Source organism: Camelus dromedarius, chromosome 14 (assembly GCF_036321535.1).
Source record: "Camelus dromedarius isolate mCamDro1 chromosome 14, mCamDro1.pat, whole genome shotgun sequence".
NCBI lineage: Eukaryota > Metazoa > Chordata > Mammalia > Artiodactyla > Camelidae > Camelus > Camelus dromedarius.
In genome coordinates, this window is record NC_087449.1 from 39,847,304 (window position 1) to 39,868,720 (window position 21,417).

At 49.9% G+C, this 21,417-nt stretch overlaps 1 protein-coding gene across 15 annotated transcripts in view; it reads right to left on the reverse strand.

The window, feature by feature from the left end:
- The window catches only part of PTPRF (protein tyrosine phosphatase receptor type F), a 143,485-nt gene that overhangs the window by 82,253 nt on the left and 39,815 nt on the right, over positions 1–21,417 (reverse strand). For 10 of the 15 annotated variants that reach the window (XM_031464972.2, XM_031464969.2, XM_031464977.2 and 7 more), the window contains exon 1: positions 1,133–1,266. The exons of 1 other annotated variant lie outside the window; for it this stretch is intronic. The gene's annotated coding sequence lies outside the window, so the exon portion shown is untranslated. Of the gene's footprint in view, positions 1–1,132; positions 1,280–21,417 lie in introns of those variants that run through there. 4 more of the 15 variants (XM_064493663.1, XM_031464979.2, XM_064493662.1 and 1 more) reach the window with 2 other exon arrangements.

Here is a 21,417-nt window from a genome sequence, read left to right on the forward strand (position 1 = left end):
GAGACACGACATAGACCCAGGAAGGAAGACTCAGACACGGGGGAGGAAGCACGGAAAGACCCAGGGAAAGAACACGGAGCCCCAGGAGAAAGAACACAGAGACACGGGAAAGAGCACAGAGACCCGGGAGAAAGAACAGAGAGACCCAGGGAGGGAGGGAGCTGCATACAGCTGAGACACCCGGGGATTCCGAGGCGGGGTGGGGGTGGGGGGGTGAGACAGGGAGGCAGTTACACTGGGAGATAGAGATACAGAGACGATGAAGGGCACAGAGAGAGACCTAGACAGAGGGAAACGGAGAAAGAAGCTGAGACCGAAACGTGGGCACGGCGATGAGGGCCGGGGCACAGCAGCACGGGACGGGACGCGGGGCACAGACTGAGTGAACTTTCCGGAGCGGGTCCGAGTGGACACGTCCTCCCGGGACAGGTCGCCCCAGGGCCTTCGGGTCGTTGTACCCGGGTAGGGGCGGGTATAGCCCAGCCCGGCCCAGCCCTCCCCCCAGCCCGCGCCGGCGACCAAGAAGGGTGGGGGGTTTCAAACTCGCGCCCAGCGCACCCCGGGACCGCACGTGGGCCGGGGCCGCGAGCGAGATGGGGGCGCGGCGGCTGCGGATCCCCCGCCTGCTGGGAGGGGGCGCCTGTGCGGCGGGGGCGGGGGCGCGGCCTGGACCCGCCCGGCGCTGGGGTGGCCGTGGGAGGTGGAGGGCCGCCCCCGGAGCGCGTCCGCGCCGGGGGTGGGGGGAGACGAGGCGGGACCGAGGTGGGGGGAGCATGGATGCGAAAGGAAAACTTTGCGCTGGGGGGGCGCGGGCTGCGGCTCAGGTGCGGCGGGGAGAAGAGGGAGAGGGGGAGGAAGGGGAAAGCGGCGAGGGGCACCGGGGAGCTAGCCAGCCGGTGGCGGGTTGGGGGGAGCGTCTGCCGCGGGGTAACGCGGGGAGGAGCCGCCAGGCTGAGGGGGGGGCTTAGCCGAGGCGGCGGGCGCGGCAGGTGGGGGCGCGGCCCGGCCTAAGCGGCGCCCCCAGCCCCCCGGGACCGCCCCCAGCTCCACTCGGCGGACGCGGGGAGAGGGCGGGGGGAGCGGGGAAGGACGGATGCAGAGGGAACTGGAGGGGGGCCCGGGGGTCACTCACCGCCTATACAGGGGCCGTCGGTCCGCATGTCCCCCCAAGCCGCTGGGGCCGCTGCTTCTGCTCCTCTTCTGCCGCCGCCGCCACCGCCACAGGATCCCACTCCCGCCACAGCCACCCGAGCCGGAGCCGGAGCTGGAGCCGCCGCCTCTGCCGCCGCCGCCGCTCCCGCGCCAGCTCTAGCCGCGCGCCCCCGCTCGCGCCCGCGCCCCTGCCCCTGCCGTGCGCGTCCCCGCCGCCGCCCCTCCCCTCGTGCACTCTCGCTTGTAGAGCGACAGAGCCGCGTAGGCCCAGCGAGGCCACAACCCAAGCCTGAGTCTAAATCCACCGGGACTCCAATATTAAACCGGAACCCTAATAATGAGCTTCGACAGACCCTAACTCCCATACGAAGTCCATATCCTGTTAGTGGCTCCCAGTCCAAAGATGAACCTGATACAGGACCCCGTTTCCTCGCCATACAGATCTGAACCTGATATTGAGCCCAGACCCAGCTCCAAACTGAATAGTAAGTCCAAACACCCAAATCTACCCGGATATTGGCTCAAGTAGTAATTTTAATCTGAACCCCTAGTTGACCTCAAATACCAATTCTGACTAGAGTCACCCCTAGCACCAACCCTGGTCCTTAAATGGATTCCAGTACCAATACTGAGTCCCGATCCCTATATGAACTCTAAAGACAGCTCCCTTGCTATGGATCCCAGCACTCTGTTCTGAATCCCAAGCCTTACATAAAACTCTAATATCGCACTCCCAATCTCAGGTCAACACCAACACATTTTTCAAACTGGGGCTAGGTCATCAGAAAAGGACCTTAATACAAATACTGAACTCAAATCTCATCCATTTGGGGGGCCATGTAAGACGCTTACTTGACCCATCTCTAATGATAATCTTGGCACGCAAGATGAATGAGACTCCACACAAATCCACTTCATCCCCATACTCACTCCTGACTTTTCTGACCTGATGTCAACCCCAACCCAAGGCTGGAACACTCCAATATTTATACCAATTCTAACTGTGAACTTGAATCATGTCCTGAATTGGCCCTTGAGTTCAAAACTTGATAATGTCCCACGAACCTGATATCAACCTTGGTATTGAGTTTCTGACTCCTCATATCAAACTCAAATGCTGACCCTATAAATTTCGGGCTAAACCAGTAAATTACCTGAAGATTTATTCCAAGTCCTAACTCATAGGAACTTGGTGAGCTCCAAATCTTAAGACCAAAGCCTCTGGCCCCAGGCCTACCCTTCTGGTCCATGCCACACTAGCCCTCCCCTGCCTGCCCCCCTCATGAAAGATGGGGAGGCTACCTATTCTGCCCTAGGTCAGGTGAGGACCCCTATGGGGTCTCTGATCTTCTGGGGTCTCTGTGATACCTCTGTCAGTCTGGGGGTTAAGTGAGAAATAAAGCAAGTTTGGGGATTGTTGGGGCACCTGGATTCAGGGATCATAGTGTAATGCACAGGGCAGGGGTAGAGGTAGGGTCTAGGGATCTGGGCTGAGGGATGGAGTTCTGGTTCTCATCTAATTCACTGCCTGCTTTTGCCCTGGACTTGGATTTAGAAACGGTGCGTGTGCGCCCCCTGGTGTGTGAGAAGGGTATGGGACTGGTTCCGGTGATTCTGGGCAAACAATTAGATCCGGATTCCATACGACAAACAGATCAAGAATGAACATTCCCAGTTAGTGGCTTTTTACCTATTGGTGATTTTGGTGTATTGTGGAAGAGGTATTGCAAGTTTTATGCATTTTTAGACATTTTGGCATGTTTTTCAGAATTTGGGGCGGGTTTAGGTTTTGGGGGGTTTTCTTCTAAATATAAAAAAAAGTATATTTTTTTGGCTAAAGATGCCTGCTCATTGCTGACCTGTGAAAACATTTCTTCCCCTTGGCTTCAACGGCCTACACTCTCCTCGCTGGCTACCCTTTCTCTTCTTTATCTTCTTCTCTTTATCTTCTCTTCCTCCTCCAGGGGTCTATCCGAGGCCATTCCTTCTCTTGCTCTACCTCTTGTCCCTGGATCATCTCCACCAGCACCAACCAAATGCTGATAACTTCCAAATCTCTATGTCCGGTCTGAGCCTCTCTTCTGAGCTTAGGACCCATATATCCAGGAGCCTTCTCTGGACCACTCCCTGGATGTCCCTCAGGTACACTGAATTCAGTCTCTCCTATCCCAGATCTGCTGGCCTCCAGCAGTCCCCATCTCAGGCAGTGCCACCTCATTCACTCAGTCACTGAGCCAGAAACAGGCACCTTCTCTCCTGCACCCTCATCCAACGCAACCATAAAAACTTGAAAAATAGAAAAAGACTGGAGATCACCCCAGAGGGAGGTGGGCAGAAGTAGGGGAGGGAGAAGGAAGAGGGGAGGGGGAAGATGAGAAAGAGACAGAGACAGAGAGCTTCTGACTTTTGGGTTCACACAAAACTAAGTTGGGCATAAAATCTCTCACACATAGTCATAAAAATTACCCCTTAAAACTTGCTCTATCCTGAGTGGGTTTGGTACTCTGGAACCAAGGGTACCTGTTTAGAACCATCACTTCCTGCAGGGAGCCATCCCTAACCCTTGGCTGGGTTAGGGACTTGCCTGCCAAAACTCTAAGCACTGGGTGTCACCACCATTAGTATCTGTGTTTGCCCTCCCACCCTACAGACTGTGGCTTCCTTGAGGGCAGAGCAGGAGGGATGGACCTGCCTTGTCTATTGTCATGTCGCAGTGGCCAGCATAGGGGCCTGACACAGAAAAAGTGCTCAATACCTCTTTGTTAAAGGAATAAAAAGGTAGATTTTCCCCATCTGTGCTCAGGGATCATTAGGCATAAGTAATTGGGGAGAAGCTCCCTGACCAAGTATCAGAGCTCGTCAACACCTGGGGCTTCTGTCGCCCTGGCATGCCCTGAAGAAAGGCTTGTGGTGTTTGCTGGCCTGTGTGCCTGCAGCCTCGGCCTCAGTGGGTCTGCCGCTCTGGCAGCCCAGTTCTCTCTGCCCAGTGCTGCCTGGTCTATGAACCTAATCCTTGCAAGGCCTGTGGGCCAGAGGTCTAGCATTTGTGTCGTTAAAGCCAGCAGACCCACTCAAGGCTGTGCCAACCCCCAATGGGGACACAGGGTTCTCAGAACCTCAACCCGTTGGTCTCTAGCCCCTTGCTCATTCATCTTTCCATACCACGTGTGGTCAAGCATTTGCCAAGGTGGGGAATGAGGATGGCTGAGAGCAGCCTGCCCAGATCTCAGTGAGCCCAGCACCTGGGGCTGGACAAAAGGCCGAGGTAAAGGGACCAGAGGCCCAGGCCCTGGGGCCACACAGACAAGAGCCTCAGGTGGCTGGGCCTGTGAATGCATGAGAGCCGTGGGAGGAGAAGAGTGAAGGCTGTGTCCAGACTGCCAAACTCGGAACACAGGGTCCATGTGGAGTTGACCCTCTGCCCTGCTTCAGGGCCTGGCAGGGAGGGACGTCCTTGTGCTCATCTGTGAAGGCCGAGTGCGACCACGTGGTTGAGCTGTGTCTGCCTTGCTCCAGCCCTAGGGGGCAGGGCAAGGGGAGCCAGATGTCAGCTCCTACTCACTGCTCACCCTTTGTCCAGGTCCTGGGCCCACTGGACACTCTGCTCAAACTCATGACGTAAATCCGTCTCTTAGTCATCCCTTAGTTGGCCTAAATCAAATTAAATTCAGCTTGAGTCGCTACCCACAAGATCAGTGAGAATTCTGCATCACTCATAGCTCCCCTTCAGCTCCCTCCAACGGTCCAGGAATGCCAGGGGCTTGCACAGCCCAGAGATGCTCAGTCTGTGCTCCCCTTTGCAGGGAAAGGCCAGCGCTGCTGTAGCAGACATGAGCCGCCCCTGCCATGGGGCTTCCGCTCTTTGTCCCCCCTCTGCAGGGCCACTCCCCCCAGCCTGGCTCTTTAAGGGGGCCTCTCCCGTAGACCCTCAAAGTGGCAGCCCTTTGTTCTTGGTGTTTTCACTCTCACACGATGTCAGGGTGGGATGGGGCATGCCCGGCCTCCTGCCCCTCTCTTCCACGCTGGAGAATCAACTCTCTGAGACACAGTCATGTTCTCCCTCTTAGCCTGTCAGAAGGAACTCAGACACCAGCACCACAAAACAATGTTTACCTTCTCAGGTGTGGGGTGGGAGGAAAAAGGCCCAGGCCTTAGAACACAAAAGCCTGGCTAATGCCTTTCACTCCTTCCTGATGAGTCACTTTGCAGGGGGGCGGAGGGGGGGAGTGAATGAGACAGGAGTTAATTTCTCAGTAGAACACTCTGCTGCTGACGTCCCCTCAAGCTTCTCTGAGAAAACAGAAGCCACCAGAGGAGGACTCCATCATCCACTTACGACTAAACCCACCCACGTCCACTCCTTCCTCTCTGTCTCCCTCCTGGTTCCAAGGAGGATGTGCCTCGCCAGGGCAGGGGCTGACCCCACCTGCATCCTCTTTCTTATATCATTCGTATGGACTTGTAGTCATGCTCATCCTAAAAAGTCCCCTCCCTTGACCCTACAGGCCCGTCCAAAGTGGAAGAGACGACGCATTTCCTTGTTCTTCACAGCAAACCAAAGAGCTATTTATATATGAAGCGTCTGCTCCCTGGTCTCCTGGGCCTGCTCAGCCCACTACAATGCAGCTTTCAGGATCAACGCTCCGCTGAAATCACTCTTGACAGAATGACTGTTCACCTCCCTTCTGCCCAATCCAGCGGCTGTTCTTGTTCTCGGTGGCCTTTGTGACTTCCTGTCCTTCGGGGCCCGTGCACACAGGCAGACCAGCTCCTGACCTCATCACATCCCCATCCACAGGCCACGGGGCCACCCACTCTTACAGTCCCACGCTGGGCCTTGTCCTTCTGCCCCCACCTTACTTGGGTGACCTCGAGGTAACTGTGCCGGCTCCTCAGACCTCTCTGACGTGGACCTTTCATGCTCTCCTAATGCATCCGCTCTCTCCTTCCTTCGCTTTTCTTCTTGTCCGACTTCAATGCCAAGGCCTAACATTTTAATAACACTCTTGTCAATACCCCAGGCCCCTCTGCCTCTCTCTGCCTTTTGATCATATCTGTCTGGCAGATCCCCAGCTCCGGATGAGCCCTCCTATCTGCCTTCCTGAGCTGCACTCAAGCAGCCAAGTGACTCCATGGGTCAGAGGGATGTTCCATAAATCATGGCCATTGACTGTGTGTGGGCCCTCGACGGCTCTCTCCCCGCTCTCTGCAACAACTGTCTCCTGCCTTCCCCATTCCCTCTCTCTTTTTTTAAAATATATTTTTATTGAAGTACAGCCAGTTTACAATGTTGTGTCAACTTCTGGCGTACAGCACAGTACTTCAGTCACACAGGAACATACACACATTCGTTCTCATATTCTTCTTCACCATAGGTTACTACAAGATATTGAATATGGTTCCCTGTGCTACACAGTAGAAACTTGTCATTTATCTATTTTATATATAGTAGTTAGTATCTGCAAATCTCAAACTCCCAATTTAGCCCTTTCTCCATTCTCTTTAATCCTCCAAGCAGCCCATTTCCTCCTCCCTTCAGATGTGACCTGGCCCGCTCCCTGACAGAGGATTAGAGCCCCTGAGAGGAACTCCCTTGTTTTCCCACTAACACACTCACACATCTCTCTGCATCTGCCCCCGCTCCTGCTATATCCGAGAAAACTCCCCTCCACCCTCCCAGGCCAGGGCTCCTGCCCATCCTTGACTCTCTAGCGCCTCCTGCCTCTCTATCCGTTATCCCCTCCCTCTCTGAGCACTCCATCCCACCCTCTCACCTGGACCCCTCCCACCAACCTGCCCCTGCAACTTTAACTCCAGTTCCCTGCCCCACTGCTGGCCTTTACTGTTCACCCCACCATTCAAGTAGGGCTTTCGCCTCCCACAATGTCCTGGAAACATTGAGCTAGGACCTCCATGTCTCAAAATTGGAAGGGCATTTTTTTTTCAGTATTCATCTTCTTAGACCTTTCGATGACTGCATTCCTAAAACACCAGCTTCTTTGACTCCCTTGATACTCCCCTGGTTTGTCTCAACTCCCTGGTTTCTTTCTGAGTCTCCTTTGCAAGGTCACCCTTTTCCATTAAATGCTTGTGTTCCTCCAGCTCATTCCTAGGCCTTTTGCCCTCTCATTGTGGACCCTCCCAGGTGATCTCATCCATGCTACAGATTCCATTACCATCCATCTGCTGATAATTCACACCTTTATGTCTCCAGCCTGGAGAACTTCTTGTCTAAGCTCCTGATGGCAGGAGCCTAGCTAGTGGCCTCGTCAACATCTCTACCTCCATCTCTCAAAGGCACCTTATCCCTAACATCTCTGAAATTTAACTTATGGCCTCAACTCTCTTACCTTCCCAGTGTTCTCTCTCTCTTGGTGGATAGCTCCATTGTCTATCTAATAGGCATGCCAGAATCCTGGGAACCATCATCAAATCTTGTTGGTTTGAAGCATCTCCAAAGCATCTCTCTACTCTACCCTCTTCACTTCATCTCTATGGATACCTCACCAGTCCAAGCTACTGTGTCCTCTTATCTGGACTCCTACGGGGCTCCCAAGTGATCTCACTGCATCTGCCCTGTCCTTCTCCAGTCTTATCATGTCACTCACTCCCCTTTTAAAACCTTCTAATGACTTCCCGATGCTCCTGAGATAAAGAGCCAACTACTAACAGGTACTAAATGCCCCCCCCCCCCCCCCCGCCTGTCTCTCAGCATCATCCAGCATCACACTCCCCCCAGCTCAGTGCCCTCCGGCTGCACAGGCTTCCTTTCAATTCCTCAAACACACATGTGCCTCCACTTTTCCCAATCCCCAGGCCTCGAACATTCCTTCTGGAAGACTTTCCTACTCCATCACTTGACCTTTTGGTTCACTTTTCACTTTTGGCTCAAACATCACTTCCTTGGGGCAGCCTTTCCTGACCCAAGTCATGGTTGTTTGTTGGACATTCTTATAGAGTCCTGTTTCTTTCACATGAGATTATACATACACATCTCCTTGGGCCTCCTGCAGTGAAAGGTGGGTGGAGTCCATGGGGGCCCCAGGCCAAGTGGGCACTGGGATTCAGAAGTGTAGTGGGGACTTGGAGCTGCACAGGTGTATGTCATGGGCACCTCCAGGTCTCCAAGGGCTCCCTATACACCTCAAATGCCACTGGATGCCAAGGGCCGCACTGGCCCCAGTCAGGATAGACCAACTGCTAGGGGCAGCCTGGCATTTAGAGACATACAGATCTGGTCTGAATTATACCTGTGGCATTTATTAGCTGTCTGGTCTTAGACAAATTACTTGTCTTCTCTAAGCCTCAATTTCCTCTTCTGTAAAAAGGGGATACTACTGACTTTGCAGCATTGTAAGAATGATATAAAATTTTGTATTTTGTGTTTGTAAAGAGCTTCATCTGAGCTTCACATTGCAAGTTCTTGAAAATAGAAGCTATTTGATGATTATTAGAATTAGCATAATCAAGCCTCTGATAGCCTCAGTTTGGAGGACCACTGGAAAGCACATCCCGCTGGGCCTCACATCCTGGTAATCCCGAGCTACTGTCTGAATGAGGGTCATCATCCATCAGCCTCCTTCTGCACTTCCTCTCCCCTGATCCAACGTCCCATTGCTCCCTCCCCAGCCTTCCCCTGGAGCCTTCTGAGGTCCTTCCTTCTGAGGACCCAGCAACTGTCTCCAGGGAGCCACTGTCCTCCACAACTGCAGAGTAAGGAGGGAGGGGCAGAGCCTTCCTCGCACATGAAACTCCCTCCTGGATCATAATGCCTTCAGCCTCATGGAAAGATTCCTGCTCACTTATGGCTTATGCCATCTGGCTCTTGAAATTCATTGATTCAACCAAGATTTATTGGGTGTTTTTTTCTCTTTCTCTACCCTACCTTCTTTCTGAAAGGACTTGGGTGACTTATTAAAAACATGTGATATAAGACACCTGGTACGTAGTAGGACTCTTCATATATTCGTGAATAAATAAAGGCCTTTAAAAATGTTGCATAGATGTTCCCCTCTCCCCAAACCCTCCTTTAGGAGGTAGGTTTCATCTAACATAAACAGAGAAGTAGAAGGTTCAATCGTGGACCTCCTTTGAGTTGTTCATTTGGAAGCTGGTCCACCATTTTAAACGTTCTTTTAAGTTTTGCAGAGGATCATGTCTCATAATGCCAGTCACTGCCTGGAGCTTGGTATGTAGATAATTCAAGAAAATTTTGATTCTAGGAACCCCTGCAAAGAGGTGAGAGGTGGAGCAAGCCCCCTACTCCTTCACCACGGCACCTTTTTTTCTCCCCAAGACCATCATATGAGGCTGGGCTGCCATATGTAACTTGCTTTAATGCAGGGCAGGGGAGCTTAAAAGGGGAGTTACAATGCAGAAAGAGAACATCACAGCTGGGTAATAACTAGTACTTTCAAGAGATCCAAGAGAAAAGTATGTTGAGAATCAAACGCTAACTTCACTCTCCTGCCCTCCTTTATACAGGTTTTCTCTGGACTGCATGCAACTTTCATCACCTCCCCCTTGTAACTCACTTTCAGAAAAATCCCTTCCTTCCCCACCAGGATGGGGGTCTAGCTCCTTGAGTCCCTTCCCTTCCCCCATTCAGTTCCCCAAGATAACTCGTAAATCATGTCTGCAGGCTTCACCAGGTTATCAGTAATGCTTGAAGTGGTACCTCCTCCCAAAGATTATCTCTGTAGGGAAGGGCATTGGCATTCTACATCCCAGCCTTCAAGGTGGGTTTCTTTTCTTCAGGGGCTTTCTTTTCAATATTCAATAGCCTTACAAGTTTCCTTAAATATTGAAGTTACTAAACAAATACATTCGTACCCATAGCTCAGAGACTTTGCTTCTTAGGTCTAGTACATTCTTAAGCCATATTGAGAAAGGAAATAATTCCTTAACTGCCTCATAATTAGCATCGTGTCTTCCCTCTTCCTTGGGAATCAGTAAATCCGATTACTGTGGCAAGGGTAGAATGTCTGTTCCTCTCTTGATCCCCTTTGGGATTTGTTTGAATAAGAACGTGGTCATAGTCCCTTTAATGACTTCTCAATGATTTTCACAAGAGAGGATTTGATGGCTTGATTTTAGGAAGCCTCAATTACATTCTTGCAAGAGCTAATATCAATTTGGGGAAAGAGACAGAGGATGACCTGTTCTCCTTGTTAAGTAAAATTAAAGAGTACGAAAAACCCCCCAAAACAAGGACAATAATCAAGACTGTGATATTGGCATGAGGCTAGACCTACAAATCAATGGAACAGAACTGAGAGCCCAGAAATAAACCTTTACATTTATGGTCAATTGATTTTTGACAAAGGTGCCAAGGCAATTCAATGGGGAAAGGATTTTCTTCTCAACAAATAGTTCTGGGACAATTGGATATCCATAAGCAAAAATATTAATTTAGACTCTTATCTCATGCCATACTTAAAAATTAACTCAAAATGGGTCATAGACCTAAACGTAGGAGCTAAAACTATAAAACTCTTAGGAGAGACATAGGAGTAAATCTTCAGGAACTTGGGTTAAGAAGAGTTTTAGATATGAAAGGAAAAGCACAAGCAATATAAGAAAAAAATGATAAACTGGACTTTGCAAAAATTAAGAACTTTTCAATTCAAAAAATACCATTAAGAAAGTGAAAACAAGTCACAGATTAGAAGAGATTATTTGTAAATCTTAATGACTGGTTCATAGCAGCAGTAGCCATAATAGCTAAAAAGTAGAAACAACTCAAATGTTTATCAACTGGAGATGGATAAACAGAATATAGTATATCCACACAGTAGAACACTATTGGCAATAAAAAGGAATAAAGTACTAACAGAGTCTACAGATGAACTTCAAAAACATGCTCAGTGAAAGAAGTCAAACACAAAAGATCACATATTGCATGATTCCATTTATAGAAAATGTCCAGAAAAAGCAAATCTACAGAAACAAAGTAGATTGGTGGTTGCCTCTGGGAATGCAGAGTGACTAGAAATGAGCATGAGGGTTCTTTCTTGAGGTGACGGAAATATTTTGTAGTGTCAGTTACACAACTTTGTAAACTTACTAAAAATCATTTAACAGTACACACATACACACACACAAGACAATTGGATAGAAAAGAAATAAATGGATAAATGGAACTGAGGGTGATATTAGTATTCAGGTGTACATAAGGTAGGGGTGGGCTCTAAATTTGGCTGAGCTCCCTGTTAGCCAAAGGAAAAAAGGAAACAAATTGAGTATGCAATTCATAGTGTCTTTAAGATTAAAAACAAAACAAGACTAACTGTTTAAGAGCAGCTTTGGCTTTTCGGGTCCTTAGACCTGAGAAAAGATTTTCCTAGTGAGAGGACAACACATAAACTAGTCAACATCCTGAGCATTGCCCTACAATCAATTTGATTTCAAACTTTCTTTGACAGTTTCATAGAATGGCCCTCATTGTCATGGTGGAATTAGGCTAGAGTTGTGCTGCCTAATATGGTAGCCACAGTTGCATGTGGCTATTTAAATTAGAATTAAATAAAATTAAAATTTTAATTTCTCAGTTACCCTAGCCACATTCCAAGTGCTCAGTGGCCACATGGGCCAGTGGCTACCATATTGGACTGTGCATCAACAGAACATTTCCATCACCACAGAAAGTTCTCTTGGGTGGTGCTAGGTTAGAAGATGGTTTAGTTAAAAAAAAAATGGCGTTCAGAATGTTGGTGAAAGAGGGATTCTGTCCTTACTCTTCAATCTGCTTTCATAACTTCACACATTGAGAATAGGGGCAGAAAGATGGGTTGGGGACAAGAGTGGAAATTGCATTTTAAAAAGTAGGAGCCAGTTTAACACAGACGTGTTTTGGCTTTTTCTAACTTTTGAATGTGGAGTGGTGGGATAAACTGGAGCCTCCCAGGGGCACACTCCCTGGAGGAACATTTGGCTAGTTTAGTTGCTTAACTAAGGACTGGGCTTTTGTTTTGCAAAGCATCCTTTGACTGGCTTCTCTGAGTGGTGTGTTCAGACTGGTGGTATTTGATATGCAGAAAGGCTGGGAAAGGCTGAAATGAGGCTGGGTTGGGGGAGAAGGAGTGAGTGTGGGTTCTGCCTTGAGGAGAGGTGCTGAGGGAGCTTGGATCCGAGGCGATTCTGCTGTGCAGTGGGTCATACACCTTCCTCTTCCAGCACTCCAAGAAACTTCTGGTCACATGGGAGTTGGGTTTGTATTTGAGGGGGATTTCATGGTGTATAGAGACCAACTTCCAGTCTAGCAGAGGGCAGAGGAAGTGATGGCTCCAGGAAGTCCAGTCACTTGGGTGTTAAAGACAGGGGCTTGTCTGGGATTTTTAACTAGTGGGTGGTACTTGGCAGCATCTTGGATTAAATCATTCTTCTCGAACTCCAGAGTGCAACCTCACCATGACTGCCAAGCTTGCAGATTTATGGCACAAAGAAATGAAGATTGATGAGGCCTGAGCTGTCCTGAAGTTTGGAATCCCATCTGAAAGTCAGGGGGAAATTGTGGAAATCACTCTGAGAATGAAGTGACAACTGTGGTAGGACAAGGGTCCCTCTGGGCACACATCAGCCTTCCTGAAGCATGGGCCATACAGAGACCAGAGCGACAAAAAGGGCATGTGACCAGGTGACCCCCGACCAAAGAGACAGCAGCTCTTTGGGCATAATGACACACAGCCAGGTGCCAGGAAAAGGTTGCTATTGGTGGTGGGAAAAGTCTTTCCTGAGATTCTCCCAACCAAAAGCCCCCATCTCCATCCCAGTCCCTTCTCACCCGGAGTGAAACCAGACAGAACTGCACAACTGACAGCTTGTACGGGGGAGCCCGAGGAGGGAAGGAAAGCATTTATAAGACACAGGTAGGGGGAGCCGGAGAAGAGAGCGAGAGGGTTCAGGAGAGGGTTTTGTTCCTCCCAGTGTCGAGAGGGTGTACTGAGAGCCTGCATAAACAGGCCCTTGCTGACGGAAGCGCTGGTAGGGTTCAGCTGTTCTTGAAAGTTCTCTGTACAGACTGGGAGAAAACCTCAAGTCAGAAGTCAACAATGATTTTAGTGCTTTTAGTGTGAGTTTTTTCTCTGGCTCACAGCACGGTTATTTACAGTGAACTCTGCTTCTCCCTCACTTCCACATTTAGAGAGTAGTGGAGAGTACTGTCACAGCGAAAACCACCTGGATGTATTGACTGAGACCAGGGACCCCACCATCCCACTGCGCTGAGCCAGTGCTCTCCACCGCGGCATCCGAGGAGCGGTAAGGAATGTGCATCCAGCAAGGGAAGGAAGGAGAAGAGAGATGAGGGGGAGGTCACAGCCACACCTGGCTCTGCAGTGGCCAGAGGGTGTCACTGCCAAGAACGGATGGTTCAACCAGATGGCAGCAGACAATGCTGAGGGGAGGCAGCCACGCAGGGAACTGTGTGCACATGTGTGATCTGAGCAGATCTGGAGCCACAGATGCACGAATGGTTGTCACTAAAGAACCATGTGATGATCTACTGCCATTCTTCAAGGCTATGGTCAAAAGAAGTGGGGCAGTATGTGTATATTTCAAATTGTAAATGGTTTCACCGACAGATGTAACTGTCCCAGGGAAACAGCAGACCTTTTATTTTGTTTAGATGGAGAGGGAGAATCCATGCACTCACATGAGGCCCTTCCTGTGAAAAAAGCTCTTTGTCCAAACAGGGCGGGGACCTGGGTGGGGACCAGGAGCTGCCGGAGCTATGGGTTCCAGCTCCACCTCAAGAACTAGGAGAATGACTGCAGGGCAGGGTTGGGGCTTCACTGGGCCTTTTGTGAGGTGGACTCAGGTTCAGATCTCCATTTGCTCCCAACCCCACACACTCCCACTCTAACCAGTGGGTCCTACTGGCAACCCAGAGATCCGGGAATCAATGTTAGGTCAGGGCTGATGCCCAATGATCTTTGAAAATGTCTGGAGGGGCCATGGGCCCTGGAAGAGGGTAGGCTATTCAGAACCCCAGGGATGAGCCAGCCCGTGCTCCTGTGTGACCTCGGCCTCCCTCACCACTCCCCCTGAGACGGTGCATTAGTCAGGATTCTTTCTGTTGCGCATGGCAGAGAAAGGACAATGTACTGGTTTGTGTAACTAAAAAGTCCAGGATGTGGAAGAAGAAGTTTAAATTCTGCATTGTGTTTTTTCATGCGAGTCTGCTATAATTAGTACTTGTTTTTCTTGCATAATTTCTGCAAGGGGGAAAAAACTTACAAATACTTTTTCCAAATGCCAAGAAACTCTACCACACTTACGCTGCTGGTTGGTTTAAATAAAACAAAAGCACTGAAGTCATACTCCGCGGGTTAAATATTACAAGGTTGATGGAAAGTTCAATTTCCTATAACAAACTTACAGTGAGTAAATACAATCTTCTACAATAAACAAGCATCAGAGTCTCAAGGTTAAGGGTTATAAAACAATAAACGACCGTAGTTAGAACAGAATATTATCGGAGAGCTTCTTGCATACAAACTACTCAATATCATCACAACAAGATACAAAATAAGAATAAACGTAATTTGAAATAAGATCTTGACTCCATATGGTTAATATTCTCTCTCTCCCTCCCACTCTCTCTCTCTCTTTCTCCTGCTCTCCCTCTCTCGTTCTCTCTCTGTTCTTGTAAACTTTCAACTTACTCCTGATCTTTGCCGCACAAAGAATTATATCCAGTCGGATGCTTTGCATTCTCAAAAGCCCTCACGGCAATAACTTCTCATTCTCTCTAGATTCCTTATTTATTGTTTCAACTACAATTTTAAACATAGATGGAGTAAGAGAATGAGGGCTTACAGTATTTTATTTCCTCAAAGGGCAGATACTCAGACACGGCTGGGTGCTGGGGCTCAAATATGGTCATCAAAGTTATCTCAGTCTCTGTCTCTCTCTCCATCTGTCATCTCTACTTGATCTCTGGTTCAGTTGACTTGTTGGCCTCATTCTCTTCTATTGTAGAATTTCCCCTCCTTGGGAACAGCGAATTGGCCACAGGTGGCTCCAGCTTGTACTCTTAGAGAAAGAGGGGGCATTTTCTTGGTAGAGCTGACAGAAAACTCCCAGGGAAGAGTCAGGTTGGCCCAGTTTGGCCATGTGCCCATCCCTGAACTAATCACTAAAGCCAGAAAAAATGGAATGATCTGCAGGCCTGTGTTACATACCCACCTTTGGGCTCTAGGGGTGGGGACTGAGTGGGGATCAGTGCCACCTAAACCACATGGAATTAGGGAGGGATGTTTCCCTAAGGAAAGGATGCCAGGCAGGCATACAACCTCGGTCTAGGACAAAAGGATGGAAGGTGATGTCCTATTAGGTCAATGGGGATAATAAAATTGTGACATGCTCATCAAAGCCCACCTGGCAGTGAGGCCCAAGCCCCCATTAAAAGACGATAGAGTGGTTCTTCTTTTTTTTAAATGTAGGACAATTGCTAGTTTTCTTTTCAAACATATCTTTTTAAATATATTTTTTAAGATTAAAAAAAATTAGGGGAGGTAATTAGGTTTTTAAATTTATTCATCTTTAATGGATTGAACCCAGGACCTTGTGCATGCTAGGCACACACTCTACCACTGAGCTATCCCCTCCCCCTGCCCCCAAGACTGTAGAATTTTTAATGCTGAGGTGGATTACTGAGAGTACATTTAAGGAAGATGAGTGTGGATCACCCTTCCCAGCATGGGTTGCTACCTGCCTCACTTTCCAGTTCTGAGTGGGCTATTAGGAGGCGTGCCGGATGGAAGCTCCACTTATCTGTAATTCCAGCATTGTTATCATCTGCTCTGAACATGGCAGCTGCTAAATTACAAAGGTCATGTCCTCAGGTCACCGAAACCATCTCTAATGAGGGCGTGCAGGCCACTTGGAATGGCAAAAGGGTCTGGAAAAAGAGGCTTGGCTGACAGCCTGGGGCAACCCTCAGAAGTTGAACTTACAACCTCGAATTGCATAACCCAAATCTGCCTCCCAGCCCCGATGGTGGTGGGGCATGACAAAGAGCTTCACTGGAGTAAGCAGTGGTTGATGCTGAAGGGAAAGAAATGGGTCCTTTCAGCAGGAAGAGTATGATGCTCCTCTTATGGCCCGAAAGTACTACACTAGGATGACAGTGATCGCCTGATTATTGGGTGTCGCACAGGACCCTGCGTGCTTCGTAAATAGATTGTGGAAGCAGTTGGTACTGTTTCAAAAAGGCTGCCCCGCAGCACTGAGGTCCATGCATGATGATTTCGGGCCTTGGGGAGGGAACAGATGCTGGGGCTAATTAGGGCACAGCTCCTCTGGCCCAAGACAGAAGAGGACATCCAAATAAAATGGGACACCTGCGCCCAGTGCATTACGTGGACAACACTGCTCACCAACTATCTGGAGATGACTCAGAGTGGCATGCTCTTAGAAATGCTGTGCCTTGACAGTTGTCTTCTGAAACCGGATAGTCCAAGTCAGGATGGCACAGTTCCTCCCATGCCTGGGCATCCCACCAGGGATCAAGACACATCCTCCGCAGCAGGGGTGTGATGGGAGAGGTTCTTAGTTGGTGCATTTCCTGTCTTTATACATCCTCACCAAGAAATTGCAAGATATTGAGAATCATTTTACCCGCAGAATTGTAATTGGCAAAGCTAAGACTGCTCCTTGGAAGGGACCCCCAACCCAAGGGATTCCACAGAACTTGACTAAACGTGCATGGAGTGCTCTATGCAGCTCAAAAGTGGCAGTGGTGCTGGTGTGCAGATGCTCTGATCCACGCCAAGCCATGGGAACAGCGCTGCTGTTCTATCATGATAGCTGTCCTGGAGCTCGGCCACTGATTGATCTTATTTTGGGCTTGACACCCAGGGGACACACAGGGGCAGCGACACGCAGTATGCCACCAAACTGAAGGATAAACTCCAGGTGTCTGATGGTTTGTCATGGGGGCGGCTCCATGGAACACTGCACAGAAAACGAGATCGGAGCCTGTAGAGCAGACGTCTGTTGTCCTGGCCTGCTCAGAAGCCACTTATCCTTTCTCTGGTGACCACACTTCAGTTTTAACTTGGCAAAGCTAAGCTGGGTCTTGGTCTATGTCACTTAGGAGCCAGGGACTAGGGGAGCAACAACCTTCAGGCAAGAGATAAAGGCAGATTCCTGATGCTATTGTTTAAGCCAGGGGTTGGCAAAGACTTTCAAGTAAATATTTTCAGTTTTGTGGGCCATACCGTCTCTGTTACAACTACTCAGCTCTGTGTTTGTAGAGTGAACGCAGCCATAGACACTGTGTAAACCAGTAATCATGGCTGTGTTCCAATAAAAAGGTATTTATAAAACAGGTGAGAGGCTAGATGTGGCTTACAGGCTGTAGTGTATCAATCCTTTATTTCAGCACCTGGATCCAGCTGAACCTGAAACTAACCACCCTTGTGACTTTTCATTAATAAACCAGTGTCTCCCCCTTTTACTTAAAGCAGTGTGAGCTGGTATTCTTGTCAACACAATGGAGAGGTTTCTTACCAATCTACCCAGGTACAGAGCCAGGGCTTCAGACTGGAGAGAGAGTTTCACAAGGGGTGTGGGGACCCAAGGTAGGCAGGAGACAGCTCAGCACTAGAGGAAACCCCACATCTGATGGGGGACTGGTCAGGATCCCTGACCACTTATAACATGCAGCCAGAGGCCATGGCTGTTAAGATTGTGTATCCAGGCAAACTTCCACCCGAGGGAGACCTGGAGGGGTGGGAGTCCACCTGTCTGAGGACACTGACCGTAAACTCATGATCAGCGGGACACGAAATGCCCCAGTGAGGCCAAGGAGAAGCCAGCCCTCTCTCTTGGTGGGGAGTGGGTGGGAGACGATGGCGAGAAGGATGACAACGGCGAGGGGTGCCTGGTGACCATCTGCAATGGGCGTCCGGTGATGCCTTGGTCCTAGTCACCTACTCCTCTCCATGGGGATGTGGGGAACCCTCTCCACAACACAGTCTGGAGACAGCAGACGACAAGAAAGCACAAAAGGGTATCATGAATGGAGGGATGGTGGGTGGAAACTTGGGAGTTGGAGCCAAGGGGCAAGAGGAAATCCACCAGTCACTCGGTCGATGGATTAAGAGATGGTTTTGCTCAAGATGGACACCCCCACCTGTCTAGGGGCTGCCTCCTCTGTGAGGCATGTGGATGCCCCAGGCCCTGGCTACCCTTCATGTAGAAGGGATGTGAATCCTCCTTTATGAGGAAATAGGAAACTCCAGCCTCAACAGACTTTTAATTCCTTAAGGGGTCATTCTTTTCCTGGCGGGGAGAGGAGCTGGGAGCCTATATACCTGGACTGGTTTGGGGTCCAGTCTTACTTCACCTGCTGGCTGAGCAGATGCCAAGGGACAGGCTGGGGTAAAAATGCACTCTGCTCCCAGGATGGCAGATGATTTAGAGTGGTGGTTAGAACCTGCATGCAAGTGTGACAGTGTGGCAGGTTTCAGATATGAAGAACCAGCATTGAGAAGTAACTGCAGAGAGACTGTTCCACCCATATTCCCCAGGGTTGGGATCAGAAGGGGACAGACACAGGGGGCTGGAGGTGATGTAGGTCAAATTCCCAAGAGATGAGGCATGGGGAGGGGGGAAATAAGCCCCTAATCTGAGGGCCCTTCAGACAGGCTCCAGACCCAGCTAGGTACCACTCCCAAGTTTGGTCCATTGGGATTACCGGCTCTCGCGGCACTCCCAAAGGGCCCAGCAAAGGGCAGACAGCCTTGGGGACAACCCAGTCCAAGGCTTTATGGCATGAAACCCTCTACTCTCTCCTGCCCTGAAAGTGTATATGGATTGTGGCAATGAAGGGTTTCTTACAGACTGTGCTTGTGGGAAAAGAGCTTGGCAAATGCAATGTTCCTCCAGAGGAAGGGAGACTGAAGTGGGCAGAGCAGCTGCCCAGGAGAGCGAGGGAGCAGGAGACACAGAAGGGTAGGCCTGGAGGATGGGGCGCTGGGAGCCCCAGCACAGCGGTCAGGTTGCTGGCTCAGCCCCTGGTGGTTCCCAGGTCCCGTGGGTTTGCCCCTACAGTAGTCACATTCCTCAGCCCCAGGGTGTCACCAAAGGTTTTGGTAACCACTGAGGGTTCCCAGCAGGCCATTTGGGGCCTAGGAGAGGCTCTGGAGGAGACAGTCCTGGAGAGCCAGGCTGGGACTGGCAGGCACATCCATGAGCAAGGCTTCAGGGATTAAGGCGGGGATGCGATAGGAAGGGAGGAGGGGGCAGCGGGCTGGGCTTGAGCCAGAAGAAACTCTAGGGTACAAGCAAATAGCACATCCACTTCTCTTTGCTAAAGACCAGAAGCATCTCCTGAGCAGGAGGGTGGGAAGGTGAATCAAGGCCTTCCCAGAGATGCTGCGGGAATGGCCGGGGCCATCTGTCTGGCTAAGGATGTCGGGGTTTTACAGCTGATTTTGAAAGAGAGGGAAGGGGAGGCTGGCACCACCATGGAGAGAGAGAACAAGGAAGAAAGGTTAGAGAAAGGTGAGGGAGCAGCGGTGCAGCTGCTGTGGGCAGAGAACTTGGGGGAAGGAGGCTGTGGACAGCCTTGGGACTCCCATCATCTCACAAACTGGCAGGAGGATCCACATGATCTATTGCTGCCTTTGGAGTTGGAATTTTATTTATCTGGGATGCAGCAGCATGTGGGGACTGGCCCCAAGGCTGTCAGAGGGAGAGCCGGCACAGCCCTGTGTGGGCCACCCACACACAGGCGATGAGATAAGCCAGCGAAATCCAGAGAAGGTTCAAGTGAAGGCGAGAGAGAGGCCTCTGTGCCCGGAATTCAAATGAAGACCTCTGGTTTCTGCTCCTCCCTTTTCCAGTATAAACAGGAGTCTACGCAGTGCTAGAGGGGATGGTCAGTGTGGAAGGATGGCCAGCGCAGAAGGACGGCTTCGGGACTCAGGAGGCTCCCTGCTCATGTCCCGGAGGAGGAAGAGGGAGGGCTCTGCTGCTTTGGAGACCATCCTGCTCACGGGGTCCTGGGATCATACAATCAGATCTGCCCTGCCGGGGGGGATACTTCAGGGGACAAATGCCTGGGGAAAGAGAGATTGGGAAGCCAACAATGCCTGCCTTGAATTTGATCCTAGGCCCATGAGGTGTGAGCACTTCAGAGCTATATGGGCTTCAGGAAGAAAAAAAACAGAAACAAACTGAGGGGCTTGGTGAGACCCCAGGAAAAGCAGTGGGCTTGAGCAAGTGATACAGGCCACGGCTGAGCGGAGGACGGGCCCTCTCTCCAAGGCTCCGTGGTCTGCCGCTGCCGGGACTCTCATCCCCAGGGCTGGCCTTTTGGGGAGCAGAAATGTCTAGCTGTGATGCTTGAGAGAGGAGCAGGTGGGGAAATCTGAATTCAGCTGCTGTTGGGACCCCGAGGAATACCAAAGGCTGATAAGCCTGGCAAAAGGCAATGTATGCCTTTCCTGTGGGTCTGTTCTTAAGGAAAATAAGATAGTTCTGAACAGAAAAGAATTCCTTCTAGTTGCTGACATCCGCCAAACTTCCAGACCTGTCGTTCTCAGCTCTATCACACACAACACATATTTATAACAAATGTTTTGTATTATTTCCTTGATTAGCCTGAAATAAATGCATCAGTAATATTATCACATATGTGTGTATGTATATATAGTTTCACATGTCCAAACTGTTCAAATGTCAAAAATGTCCACATAAGACCCCAACAATAATATAAGGGAGAATAAATGATGTATCGGTGTGTAAATGCTCGGGCACGAGTGCACTGAAGACACAACGAAGGGGTCAGATGCTCGCATGTGAAGGCAGAAGCACTGAATACTATGGCTACAAATGCAGTGTTTGGCATGAACGTACCTCAAAGGGCTTTGCTCCAAGTGGTTTTCCAAAATGGTGAGCAGCTATTGGAAAAGTTCTAAGCAAAACAATGGTCAGTCTTCCCTCCATCTACACTGTAGTTGCTGTGTTCCCAGAGGGATTATCCACTAGGGCGGTGAAGTCACTTGAGATCCTGGCAGAACTTTGGGGTGTGGGGAGTAGTAAGTCCCCAGTTCAAAGCCTTCAAAAGATGAGGAAAAGTGTGTAGACAATCTCCCAGGGCGTGTTTAGAAGATTGGTGGGGCATTTTTGGTTGTCCTAATGATTAAGAGGCGTCCTTGCATTTAATGGTCAGGGGCCAGGATGCTGGCTGCTAGGCGAACTCAGGACAGTTCTGTACAGTGAACCATTGTCCTCTATCCTGTTTGACCTGGG